Source organism: Ranitomeya imitator, chromosome 5, assembly GCF_032444005.1.
Source record: "Ranitomeya imitator isolate aRanImi1 chromosome 5, aRanImi1.pri, whole genome shotgun sequence".
In the NCBI taxonomy this organism is placed as follows: domain Eukaryota; kingdom Metazoa; phylum Chordata; class Amphibia; order Anura; family Dendrobatidae; genus Ranitomeya; species Ranitomeya imitator.
The window spans coordinates 388,311,814-388,324,600 of record NC_091286.1 but is presented as its reverse complement, the minus strand read 5'-3'; the positions used below and the strand labels follow the sequence as shown (position 1 = coordinate 388,324,600).

At 45.9% G+C, this 12,787-nt stretch overlaps 1 protein-coding gene across 2 annotated transcripts in view; it reads left to right on the top strand.

Annotated features, from left to right (window-relative positions):
• The first annotated feature begins 8,285 nt into the window (after positions 1 to 8,285).
• The window catches only part of TMEM14A (transmembrane protein 14A), a 45,078-nt gene continuing 40,576 nt past the window's right edge, over positions 8,286 to 12,787 (top strand). Inside the window, exon 1 of one of the 2 annotated variants that reach the window (XM_069726812.1) lies at positions 8,286 to 8,425. The gene's annotated coding sequence lies outside the window, so the exon portion shown is untranslated. Of the gene's footprint in view, positions 8,426 to 8,763; positions 8,839 to 12,787 lie in introns of those variants that run through there. The other variant, XM_069726813.1, reaches the window with a different exon arrangement.

The window sequence follows — 12,787 nt, the reverse complement described above, 5'->3', positions numbered from 1 at the left end:
GAGCAGGAGGTTGCAGTAGTCAAGGCGAGAGATGATGAGGGCTACACTAGGGTTTTTGCAGATTCTTGGTTGAGGAATGTACGGATTTGTGAAATATTTTTGAGTTGAAGTCGTCAGGAAGTGGAAAGGGCTTGGATATGTGGTTTGAAGGAGAGATCAGCATCAAGGATTACCCCAAGGCAGCGAGCTTGTGGGACTGGGGAGAGTGGGCAGCCATTTACTGTAATGGATAGGTTCGTTGGGGGGGTCGCGTGAGATGGGGAAAGATGATGAATTCTGTATTGTCCATGTTAAGTTTTCAGAAATCTAGTGGAGAAGAATGGACGAATTAGAACTAATGTTGTTGGAGCATAATTATGACATGGTGGGGATATCTGAAACGTGGCTGGATGAGAGCCATGACTGGGCTGTTAACTTGCAGGGCTATAGCCTGTTCAGAAATGACCGTACAGATAAGCGAGGGGGAGGGGTGTGTCTATATGTAAAATCGTCCTTAAAACCCATCCTGCGCGATAATATAGGTGAATTTAATGAAAATGTAGAATCCCTGTGGGTGGAGATAAGGGGAGGGGGAAAAAATAATAAATTACTGATAGGGGTTTGTTATAAATCTCCAAAAATAATGGAAGCAATGGAGAATATCCTCATAAAGCAAATAGATGAAGCTGCGACTCAAGGAGAAGTCATTATTATGGGGGACGTCAACTACCCTGAAATAGATTGGGGAACAGAAACCTGCAGTTCCAGCAAAGGTAATCGGTTTTTGACAACTATGAGAGACAATTACCTTTCACAACTGGTTCAGGACCCAACAAGAAAGGGGGCACTGCTAGACCTAATATTAACCAACAGGCCAGACCGCATATCAAATATAAGGGTTGGGGGTCACTTGGGAAATAGCGATCACAAAATAATAAGTTTTCATGTATCCTTTAAAAAGATGTGTAGTAGAGGGGTTACAAGGACACTAAACTTCAGGAGGGAAAATTTCCAACGGATGAGAGAGGATCTTGGTGCAATTAACTGGGACGATGTCCTGAGACACAAAAATACACAAAGAAAATGGGAGACGTTTATTAGCATCCTGGATAGGACCTGTGCACAGTATATACCGTATGGGAATAAACATACTAGAAATAGGAGGAAACCAATATGGCTAAATAGAGCTGTAAGGGGCGCAATAAGTGACAAAAAGAAAGCATTTAGAGAATTAAAGGAAGTAGGTAGTGAGGAGGCATTAAATAAATACAGAAAATTAACTAAATTCTGTAAAAAAAGCAAATCAAGGCAGCAAAGATTGAGACAGAGAGACTCATTGCCAGAGAGAGTAAAAATAATCCTAAAATATTCTTTAACTACATAAATAGTAAGAAACTAAAAAATGATAGTGTTGGCCCCCTTAAAAATAGTCTGGGTGAAATGGTGGATGAGGATGAGGAAAAGGCCAATATGCTAAATGACTTTTTTTCATCAGTATTTACACAAGAAAATCCCATGGCAGACAAAATGACTAGTGATAAAAAAGCCCAATTAAATGTCACCTGCTTAACCCAGCAGGAAGTGCGGCGGCGTCTACAAATCACTAAAATTGACAAATCTCCGGGCCCGGATGGGATACACCCTCGAGTACTGCAGGAATTAAGTACAGTCATTGATAGACCATTATTTTTAATCTTTAAAGACTCCATAATAACAGGGTCTGTGCCACAGGACTGGCGTATAGCAAATGTGGTGCCAATATTCAAAAAGGGAACAAAAACTGAACTCGGAAATTATAGGCCAGTAAGCTTAACCTCTACTGTGGGTAAAATCCTGGAGAGCATTCTAAGGGACGCTATACTGGAGTATCTGAAGAGGAATAACCTCATGACCCAGTATCAGCACGGGTTTACTAGGGACCGTTCATGTCAGACTAATTTGATCAGTTTCTATGAAGAGGTAAGTTCCGGATTGGACCAAGGGAACCCAGTGGATGTAGCGTATATGGACTTTTCAAAAGCTTTTGATACGGTGCCACACAAAAGGTTGATACATAAAATGAGAATAATGGGGATAGGGGAAAATATGTGCAAGTGGGTTGAGAGCTGGCTCAGGGATAGGAAACAAAGGGTGGTTATTAATGGAGCACACTCGGACTGGGTAGCGGTTAGCAGTGGGGTACCACAGGGGTCAGTATTGGGCCCTCTTCTTTTTAACATATTTATTAATGACCTTGTAGGGGGCATTCAGAGTAGAATTTCAATATTTGCAGATGACACTAAACTCTGCAGGGTAATCAATACAGAGGAGGACAATTCTATATTACAGGATGATTTATGTAAACTAGAAGCTTGGGCTGATAAATGGCAAATGAGCTTTAATGGGGATAAATGTAAGGTCATGCACTTGGGTAGAAGTAATAAGATGTATAATTATGTGCTTAATTCTAAAACTCTGGGCAAAACCGTCAATGAAAAAGACCTGGGTGTATGGGTGGATGACAAACTCATATTCAGGGGCCAGTGTCAGGCAGCTGCTACAAAGGCAAATAAAATAATGGGATGCATTAAAAGAGGCATAGATGCTCATGAGGAGAATATAATTTTACCTTTATACAAGTCACTAGTTCAACCACACTTAGAATACTGTGCACAGTTCTGGTCTCCGGTGTTTAAGAAAGACATAGCTGAACTGGAGCGGGTGCAGAGAAGAGCGACCAAGGTTATTAGAGGACTGGGGGGTCTGCAATACCAAGATAGGTTATTACACTTGGGGCTATTTAGTTTGGAAAAACGAAGACTAAGGGGTGATCTTATTTTAATGTATAAATATATGAGGGGACAGTACAAAGACCTTTCTGATGATCTTTTTAATCATAGACCTGAAACGGGGACAAGGGGGCATCCTCTGCGTTTGGAGGAAAAAAGGTTTAAGCATAATAACAGACGCGGATTCTTTACTGTAAGAGCAGTGAGACTATGGAACTCTCTGCCGTATGATGTTGTAATGAGTGATTCATTACTTAAATTTAAGAGGGGACTGGATACCTTTCTGGAAAAGTATAATGTTACAGGGTATATACACTAGATTCCTTGATAGGGCGTTGATCCAGGGAACTAATCTGATTGCCGTATGTGGAGTCGGGAAGGAATTTTTTTTCCCCAATGTGGAGCTTACTCTTTGCCACATGGGGTTTTTTTGCCTTCCTCTGGATCAACATGTTAGGGCATGTTAGGTTAGGCTATGGGTTGAACTAGATGGACATATAGTCTTCCTTCAACCTTAATAACTATGTAACTATGTAAGGATGAAATAGTGGACAGACATTGAGGGATTCTGGTTAGTACGGAGTTGATATCTGGTCCAGAGATGTAGATCTGTGTGTCATCAGCATAGAGGTGATACTGAAATCCATGAGATTCTATGATCTGTCCCAGGCCAAAGGTGTAAATGGAGAAGAGCAGGGGCCCTAGGACTGAACCTTGTGGGACTCCGACAGATAGTGGGCGAGGTGAGGAGGTGGTGTGTGAGTGGGAGACGCTGAATGTCCGGTCTGTTAGGTATGATGAGATCCAGGATAGGGCCAAGTCTGTGATGCCAAGTGATGAGAGGGTCTGTAATAATAGAGAATGGTCCACTGTGTCAAAGGCAGCCGGCAGGTCGAGGAGGAGGAGGACAGAGTAGTGTCGCTTGCTCTTGGCGGTTAAGAGGTCATTGGTGACCTTAGTTAGGGCAATTTCAGTGGAATGGTGTGACCGGAAGCCAGATTGTAAGTGGTCATAGAGGGAGCAAGAAGAGAGATGGGAGGACAGTTCAAGGTAGACATGTTGTTCCAGTAGTTTGGAGGCATAGGCTAGGTTCAGATTGCGTTAGTGCAATCCGTTTAGCGCCTAGCGCTAGCGGATTGCGCTAACGCAATGTGATATAAAGGGGTCGCGTTAAAAAAGGGGTCTGCGAGAGCGGAGAACGGACCGCGGGCGCGCCTCGGACGCTGCAAGCAGCGTCCGCGGCACGCCACAAAACACCGGCACATCGCTAGCGCGTGCCAAAAATGGCACGCGCTAGTGATGCGCGTCCCCATTGCTGTTAATGGGCACGCTAACGGACGCGTTGCACGGCATTAATTTCGCCGTGCAACGCTGTCCGTTAGCACGGTCCCATTAACGCAATGGGAACCTGGCCATAGGGGTGAAGTGATATAGGGCGATAGCTAGATACAGAGGATGGGTCAAGAGAAGGCTTTTTGAGGATAGGTGTGATGGAGGCATGTTTAAAGCTTGAGGGGAAAACACCAGTTGTTAGTGATAGGTTGAAGAGATGGGTTAGGGTTGGGATGAAGACTGTGATGAGGTTTGGGATGAAGTGGGATGGGAGCGGGTCAAGTGCACAGGTGGTGAGATGCGATCTTGAGAGTAGAGTGGAGAGTTGATCTTCTGTAATGGTGAAGTTGGTTTTGGAGGCAGAGGGCTGGGAAGTCGGGAGGAAGAGCTCTGGGGGTTGTTGTCTCTGATGTTATCAATCTTCTGCTTGAAAAACGAGGCAAAGTCTTCAGCTGAGATAAGTGGGGAGGAGGTGCTGGGGGACAGAGGAGAGAATTGAAGGTGTTGAATAACTGTTTAAGGCCCCTTCACATTTAGCGACGCTGCAGCGATACCGACAACGATCCGAATCGCTGCAGCGTCGCTGTTTGGTCGCTGGAGAGCTGTCACACAGACCGCTCTCCAGCGACCAACGATGCCGGTAACCAGGGTAAACATCGGGTAACTAAGCGCAGGGCCGCGCTTAGTAACCCGATGTTTACCCTGGTTACCATGCTAAAAGTAAAAAAAAAACAAACACTAGATACTTACCTACAGCCGTCTGTCCTCCAGCGCTGCGCTCTGCTTCTCTGCTCTCCTCCTGTACTGTCTGTGAGCCGGAAAGCAGAGCGGTGACGTCACCGCTCTGCTTTCCGGCTCACAGACAGTACAGGAGGAGTGCAGAGCGCAGCGCTGGAGGACAGACAGCTGTAGGTAAGTATCTAGTGTTTGTTTTCTTTTACTTTTAGCATGGTAACCAGGGTAAACATCGGGTTACTAAGCGCGGCCCTGCGCTTAGTTACCCGATGTTTACCCTGGTTACCAGTGAAGACATCGCTGGATCGGTGTCACACACGCCGATCCAGCGATGTCAGCAGGGAGTCCAGCGACGAAATAAAGTTCTGGACTTTATTCAGCGACCAACGATCTCCCAGCAGGGGCCTGATCGTTGGTCGCTGTCACACATAACGATTTAATTAACGATATCGTTGCTACGTCACAAATAGCAACGATATCGTTAACAATATCGTTATGTGTGAAGGTACCTTTAGGGTTGTGAGACAGGGAGGATATGAGAGATGAGAAGTAGGTTTGTTTAGCTGTGGCGAGTGTGGTCTTGAAAGTAGTGAGGGACTGTTTGAATGCGATGAAGTGCTCGTTGGAGTGGGATCTTTTCCATCTCCGTTCTGCAGCCCTGGAAGCTCGCCTCAGTTCTTTGGTCAGGCTGGTGTGCCAGAGCTGTCTCTTGATTTTGCGAGCTTTGGTATGTGTAAGTGAATATGATATAGTGCAAAAAAATGCATGTATATGATAAATACATACACTATATGAGGTATTGGTTTAATATTTTGGCCAAAATAAAGTAAGCCCGCAACCCAACGTCAAGGGTCCCCATAATATTGCGGGTCCTAACACTAATATCAAAAACAGCTAACATAGAAAAAACTCAGAAAAAATACATACCATGAGATACGGCCTTCCCAAAACCCTGTCTGATGACAAATGCACACTTAGCAGGATGCAGCAGGCCTCCACTGATAAAGGCTAGGAGCGGCACTGGTGCAAACTACTTGATAAAAACAACCACCCCAACCAAACATTGCAGGAGTTGGCTGCCTAGCAGAAAAAATGCACATTGATATAACTCACATAGGACGCCAGTCACACTGATAGGTGCGGTGCACAGTGTCTGTATGCAACCTATTGATGACGCCCCTTGTATTAACAGGCGGGCTGCCCAGCACTATAAAATGCAGCGCACAGTGAAAGACGCCCCAGAAAAACCTAGCCAACATAAAGAGGCCTGGCCACATCCTGCAAAAAAATGTGTAAGTGAAGTAGCAGATTCCAAAGCTACAGCTATTGTGGTGTTATATACACTGTATTCCAAATTATTATGCAAATTGGATTTAAGTGTCATAAAGATTTAATTGTTTTGTTTTTCAAATAAACTTGTGGATGGTAGTGTGTCTCAGGGCTCAATAGATACATGAAATCAATCTTAAACACGTGATAATTTTATGTCTGAATTCAGGGCTGGCTAATAGCCATTAGAATTCCAGCTCCACCGGAGAGGAGCTGCTAGTTGTTTGGACTGCATGACCACTGTTTGCTCTACACAGTAGCTGTGTCCCCTGTGAGCTAAACAGGGCACAGCGTTCTCTTTACCACGGGCTCTGTGAAGTAACAGAGTTCGTTTGTACTAACTTCCTTCGCCGCCTTGCTTAGCAGCAGGTTCTTTCCTGCACGGTGGATTCCGGGTTGCGAACGCACCAATCTCATCTAATAAATATATTTGGTGCGTTCCGCCAACCCTAACAACTATGCTGTAACATCTGGACGCTGCGTTTTTGACGCTGCGGCTCAACGCAGCGTCAAAAACGCAGCATTTCCTGAACGTGGAAACATACCCTAAGATGCAGCCACCACCTTTCAGGGCTTATCTATAGCATTCTATAATGCTGTAAATAAGCCCCTGGTCCGACCTGCAAGTGAAGAAATGTAAGTTATATTATACTCACCTGCGGGGCGGTCCAGCCCGATGAGTGTTGCAGATCCGCGTCTGGCGCATTCCATCTTCTTGCAATGCCACCTTCTTCATCGCTCCCCGGCATCGGCGCTCCTGCGCAGGCGTACTTATCTGCCCTGTTGAGGGCAAAGTACTGCAATGCGCAGGGGTTGGGCCCCTCTGACCTTTACCGGCACCTGCACACTGCAGTACTTTGCCCTCAACAGGGCAGATAAGTACGCCTGCGTACTGCGTACAGTGTGTCTTTATAAAACCACTTGGTGTTTAGCATCATTTTTTTATGACCACACACACGACCACACTGGCGCTGAGCTCGTACATATTTGATACTAGCGCATGGCCGTGCGGTCATGAGAACCTTTTATAGCTGTAGCACCTACAGGACCTTCCAAGGAGGACCAATTGAAGGCTGCCACAGAACTTGATCAGGTACAGGGCCTTCCTGGAGGACCAATGGAAGTTGCTGTAGTACCTGAGCATGCGACCCTTGATCTCCACTGAGAGATCTTACCCTGGGCATGCTCAGTGTGTGCAAAGGACTTGGTCCCAGAAAAGCCTGCTCGCTGCAGACCAGTACAGGGTACAATAGTAGAGCCTGGAAAGGCAGCAGTAACCCTTTGCACAGTATCAGACTCAGTGAGACGCTGGGACCAGCATCTCCGCTGTGCAGGCTCCACTGCGCCTGATGCAGAATGGGAGACCGCAGCAGACATGGCCTGAGATTCCCCCTGTGCAGCGGCGGGAACTCGACTCCTAACAATAGTGGAGGGGATTTCATGAAATCCCATTTCCACTATGCATTAAGACGCATGCGGCATACCTGCGAAAACACACATGCGGTGCGTCTTTTAAAAACGCAGCATGTCCTTACATTGCAGAAAAAATGCAAGGACAACGCAAGCAACCTCAGGTGCAGATTTGGTCAGGATTTCACCTGCATAAAATCCTGAACGTGGACACATACCCTTAGGCTGATGTCACACTATCAGTATTTGGTCAGTATTTTACATCAGTATTTGTAAGCCAAAACCAGGAGAGGAACAATTAGAGGAAAAGTATAATAGAAACATATGCACCACTTCTGTATTTATCACCCACTCCTGGTTTTGGCTTACAAATACTGATGTAAAATACTGACCAAATACTGCTAGTGTGACGGCAGCCTTATAGCGGCAAAATCTGCTGACAGGTTCCCTTTAATAAAAAAAAGCATGATAACAGCATTAAACAAAGAGTATTTTACCAAACACACAAAAAAAGTGATTTTTAGAAGCGTTTTGTGGATTATTCTGGCTGAAAATAATCCAAGTAAACTCCGCACAAGGCCTTCAGTTCTTCGCATTTGTACTAAACAGCCCTAGTGCTAAACTGCCACAAGAGGTCGCTATACAACCATAAAATGGGCAATGAACGAACAGTCAAATTCCAAAGTTTCCCATTTCCTTCAGACTAGGGAATACTGGGGTCACCACTGGATAAAGTCTGAGACCCCCAGGCTCTAATATGGCGGTGTACTGCTCATAGCTGCCGCTGCGAACGAGACCGGACCAGGACAAACACCCCTTTATCACTGTGTCACTGGTGAAAGGTCACAGTTGGAGGCGGGCACCAAGCTGAGGTAAGTGCGGGCTCCGGCTCCTGCCCGGGTCTTCGCTTTCATTAACACTTTGGGCGTTATAGTGAGGGGGAGCACAGGGCGCGGTGCCGCTGTCAGCCATGACACTTCATACTAACAGCCCCTCTCAGTCATTTCCAGCCGTAGCTGCTCCCCGCTGAGGCTTCATGAGGGAGTGACCGCCGAGGGCATGAGGCAGAGCGCGGCCATCACATGTCGCTCTAGGTGGGAACCAATAAGGTGGCTGCTCTCAGTTGTGAAGGCCCGATGTACAATGAGAGCTGGGTTGTGATTGGCTGCTGTGCAGAGCAGGTTAGCCCGCCCTCCCTGTATATAAGGCGGCTGCACCAGGTTTTCCAGCATGCACAGCACTTTTCAGTCTGAGGCAGCAGTGTTACTTCATGTGATAGGCTTGGGTAAGTGTGTGGGCGGCAGAAGGATTCCTAACAAAATAAAAATACAATGTGTGTTTTATGTAGCAGTTTTCCTAAAATTGCAGCAAAAAACTACATCAGCAACACATAATGTGAACATGGCTTTAGGCGGAGTAAACTGCGGTGCATGCTTCAAGCCTGCATGTGAAGTTCTCCTGCGGCTGCACTCAGTGTTCTGTGCAGATTTTTCCCATAGACTTGTATTTGATGCAGAAAAGTTGCAGATTAAAAAAAAAAAAAACAACATGCAATTTTATCTCCGCTTCAAAAAATGCATGTAAAGTTTAGTCAAAGCCGAATACCAGGTAGTATCAAATACGGAGCACATTTGTTTAAAATTGGACACCAGCGAAGGACAAACTGTGGTGTCAAAAGCGGGATAAAAATGCAAGTAACCTAATGAATAGGTGCTGAAAATCTGCAGCATCAAAAGCTCATTATGGGAACTTGGCCTAAGGGTCTGTAGGGCTACTTTCACACATCAGGGTTTTTGCATCAGGCACAATCCGGCGAATATTGGAAAAACCGGATCTGGCGCAGATTGTGAAAAACTGATGCGACAGATCTGTTTTCTCGACAGATCTGGCTAGTACATCTAGATTATTGTATAAAAAAAAATTTGGAGCATGCTCAGTTTAAAAACCGGAATCTGGCGCTGGAATCCGTCATTTTCTGGATCCGGCACCTTCCGGCTTCCATTCTAGCAAACAGCCGGATCCGGCACTTCTGGCTTTTTCGCCGGAAACAAAAAAACGTTGCTATGGATGTTTTTTCCGGAAATGGAGATTCGGCGAAAACCGGACGAAATGCAATGTCATCCAGTACTAGTGCAAGTCTATGGAAAAAACTGGATCCGGCAGCAACATTCGCCGGATTCGGTTTTTTGGAAATTTTGCTGGATTTCGCCTGACAGCGAAAACTTGATGTGTGAAAGTAGCCTAAGTAATACTGTGGTTTAGGCAGACCGAAACCCTGGCCATGTGATCCAGTACTATTATCAACTAGGTGCTGTGTTAAGGTACCGTCACATTTAGCGACGCTGCAGCGATCTAGACAACGATCCCGATCGCTGCAGCGTCGCTGTGTGGTCACTGGAGAGCTGTCATACAGACAGCTCTCCAGCGACCAACTATGCGAAGTCCCCCTGGTAACCAGGGTAAACATCGGGTTACTAAGCGCAGGGCCGCGCTTAGTAACCCGATGTTTACCCTGGTTACCAGCGTAAACGTAAAAAAAAAAAAAAAACACTACATACTTACATTCCGGTGTCTGTCACCCGGCGCTGTGCTTCTCTGCACTGACTGTGAGCGCCAGCCGGAAAGCACAGCGGTGACGTCACTGCTGTGCTCTGCTTTCCGGCCGGCGCTTACACAGTGCAGAGAAGCACAGCGCCGGGGGACAGACACCGGAATGTAAGTATGTAGTGTTTGTTTACGCTGGTAACCAGGGTAAACATCGGGTTACTAAGCGCGGTCCTGCGCTTAGTAACCCGATGTTTACCCTGGTTACCAGTGAAGACATCGCTGAATCGGCATCACACACGCCGATTCAGCGGGTGATCCAGCGACGAAATAAAGTTCTGGACTTTCTGCTCCGACCAACGATGGCACAGCAGGATCCTGATCGCTTCTGCGTGTCAAACACGATATCGCTATCCAGGATGCTGCAACGTCACGGATCGCTAGCGATATCGTTCAGTGTGATGGTACCTTTAGGATTCCCATGAATAGGACGCTACAATGTATCCAGTAGAAAACCTGACTGGACCCAGAATTCAACCTCTGGCCAAATCTTCGTGCAAATTGCTGGCACAAAGGATGCTACTTAGGGTACCGTCACACTATACCATTTCGATCGCTACGACGGTACGATTCGTGACGTTCCAGCGATATCGTTACGATATCGCTGTGTCTGACACGCAGCAGCGATCAGGGATCCTGCTGAGAATCGTACGTCGTAGCAGATCGTTTAGAACTTTCTTTCATCGCTGGATCTCCCGCTGTCATCGCTAGATCGGTGTGTGTGACACCGATCTAGCGATGCGATCCAGCGATGCGTTCGCTTGTAACCAGGGTAAACATCGGGTAACTAAGCGCAGGACTGTGACTGCCGGCCGTAAAGTGAAAGCAGAGCACAGCGGCTGTGCTTTCACTTTCACTTTACGGCCGGCAGTCACAGTGCGGGAAACAGACAGCAAGGGACCTGACGGACACCAGAATGTAAGTATGTGCTGTTTTTTTTTTTTTTTTTTAGTTTTACGCTTGTAACCAGGGTAAACATCGGGTTACTAGGCGCGGTCCTGCGCTTAGTTACCCGATGTTTACCCTGGTTACCCAGGGACCTCGGCATCGTTGGTCGCTGGAGAGCTGTCTGTGTGACAGCTCCCCAGCCACCACACTACGATTTACCTACGATCACGGCCAGGTCATATCGCTGGTCGTGATCGTAGGTAAATCGTATAGTGTGACGGTACCCTTACTGTGTAAAGATGAGCCAAATGTATCAAACAGCATGAGTCACTGTGGTTAATTGGGCTATACAGTCTTTAAAGGGAACCTGTCACCCCCTGGGATGTATTTGACCTACTAATATGGGCATGCAGGTAGTAGAAATGTTACACTAGTCCTACTTGTGAGCCTCATTAGTGCTCTTGTTGAGAAATGTTATATTCCTTCTTTATGTTAATGATTTCTTCGGGGGGCGTACGGTGCCTGGAAGAAATCCCTGCCTCCTGTCTTCATTGTAAGGGTAAGTTCACACAGGGCGTTTTTGCTGCATTTTTTTTTTTTTTATACCATTTTGCAGCTGCTTTTTACAATACCAGCAAAGCCTATGAGATTTCAGAAATCTCATGCACACACATTGTTTTTATTGTGTGATCAGTATTTTGTGCTCTGCTGTGTTTTTTGACATAGAGCATGTCACTTCTTTCAGCGTTTTTACTGTGTTTTTTTTCATCCATTGACTTGAATGGGTGTTAAAAAAAAATGCAGGTATCATTATTTGCTGCAAATCCAAGGACATTAGCATGGGCAAAGAGCAAAAAAAAAACTCACCTAAACCTGCGTTTTTGATGCAGCTTTTTTCCTGCCAAGAACAGGGTTTGCTGCAGAAAAAAAGCAACAAAAAACTCCCTGTGTAAACTTACCCTAACAATTAACGTCTCCCATCAACGTCAGTGGTGCCGGATCCTGCACTCCTCAAAATTCCATACCTCACTGCATTCAAGAGATCTTCTGCGCCGGGGAGTCTCTGTATCTTCCGGTGTGTGCCACGATAAGGTGCTATCCCCGCTTCCTCCCTGCACAGTCATTACTATGTACACATGGTTCTTAGCAATAACTATATGGGGATAGCACCTTTATCGGAGTACACACCGGATGTCACAGTGACTCGCACAGAAGATCTCTGAATGCAGTGCTCATAGAAGGGGGGAAGAGGTATGGATTTTTGAGGAGTGTAAATTCCGGCACCACTGCATGGTAAGGGGGTATGGAAACAGGAACACATGGGCTACTTGCACAGTGAACAAGTCTGTATGATCATGTTCACACACCACCAAGAAACCTGAAGACACAAAAGAGAATAGTAAAACCAAAAACACTCAGTTTGAAAAAATGTTGCAGTAATCCGCAAGTGCTAGTAAAAGATGTAAAAAACAGGGTATTTGGTTGATACGTTTTTTGCAAAAAATGTATACTAAGCTGCTCTACCAATCTTCACGGTATACCCTTATCAGAGCAGTCCTAACTAATGTATGCAATCCCTATCTGATGTATTTAAAAACCTGATCATCTGTATATAACCTGTGTGAACAGGGTTCAGAGAGGAAAAATCCATGTGTGCATACAGGGTAGAACAGCTTTTGTGCAGATAGCCCAAGAGGAGTGGTGGAACTCCCCAGTCTTGTAGACACAAGAGAACAATTATG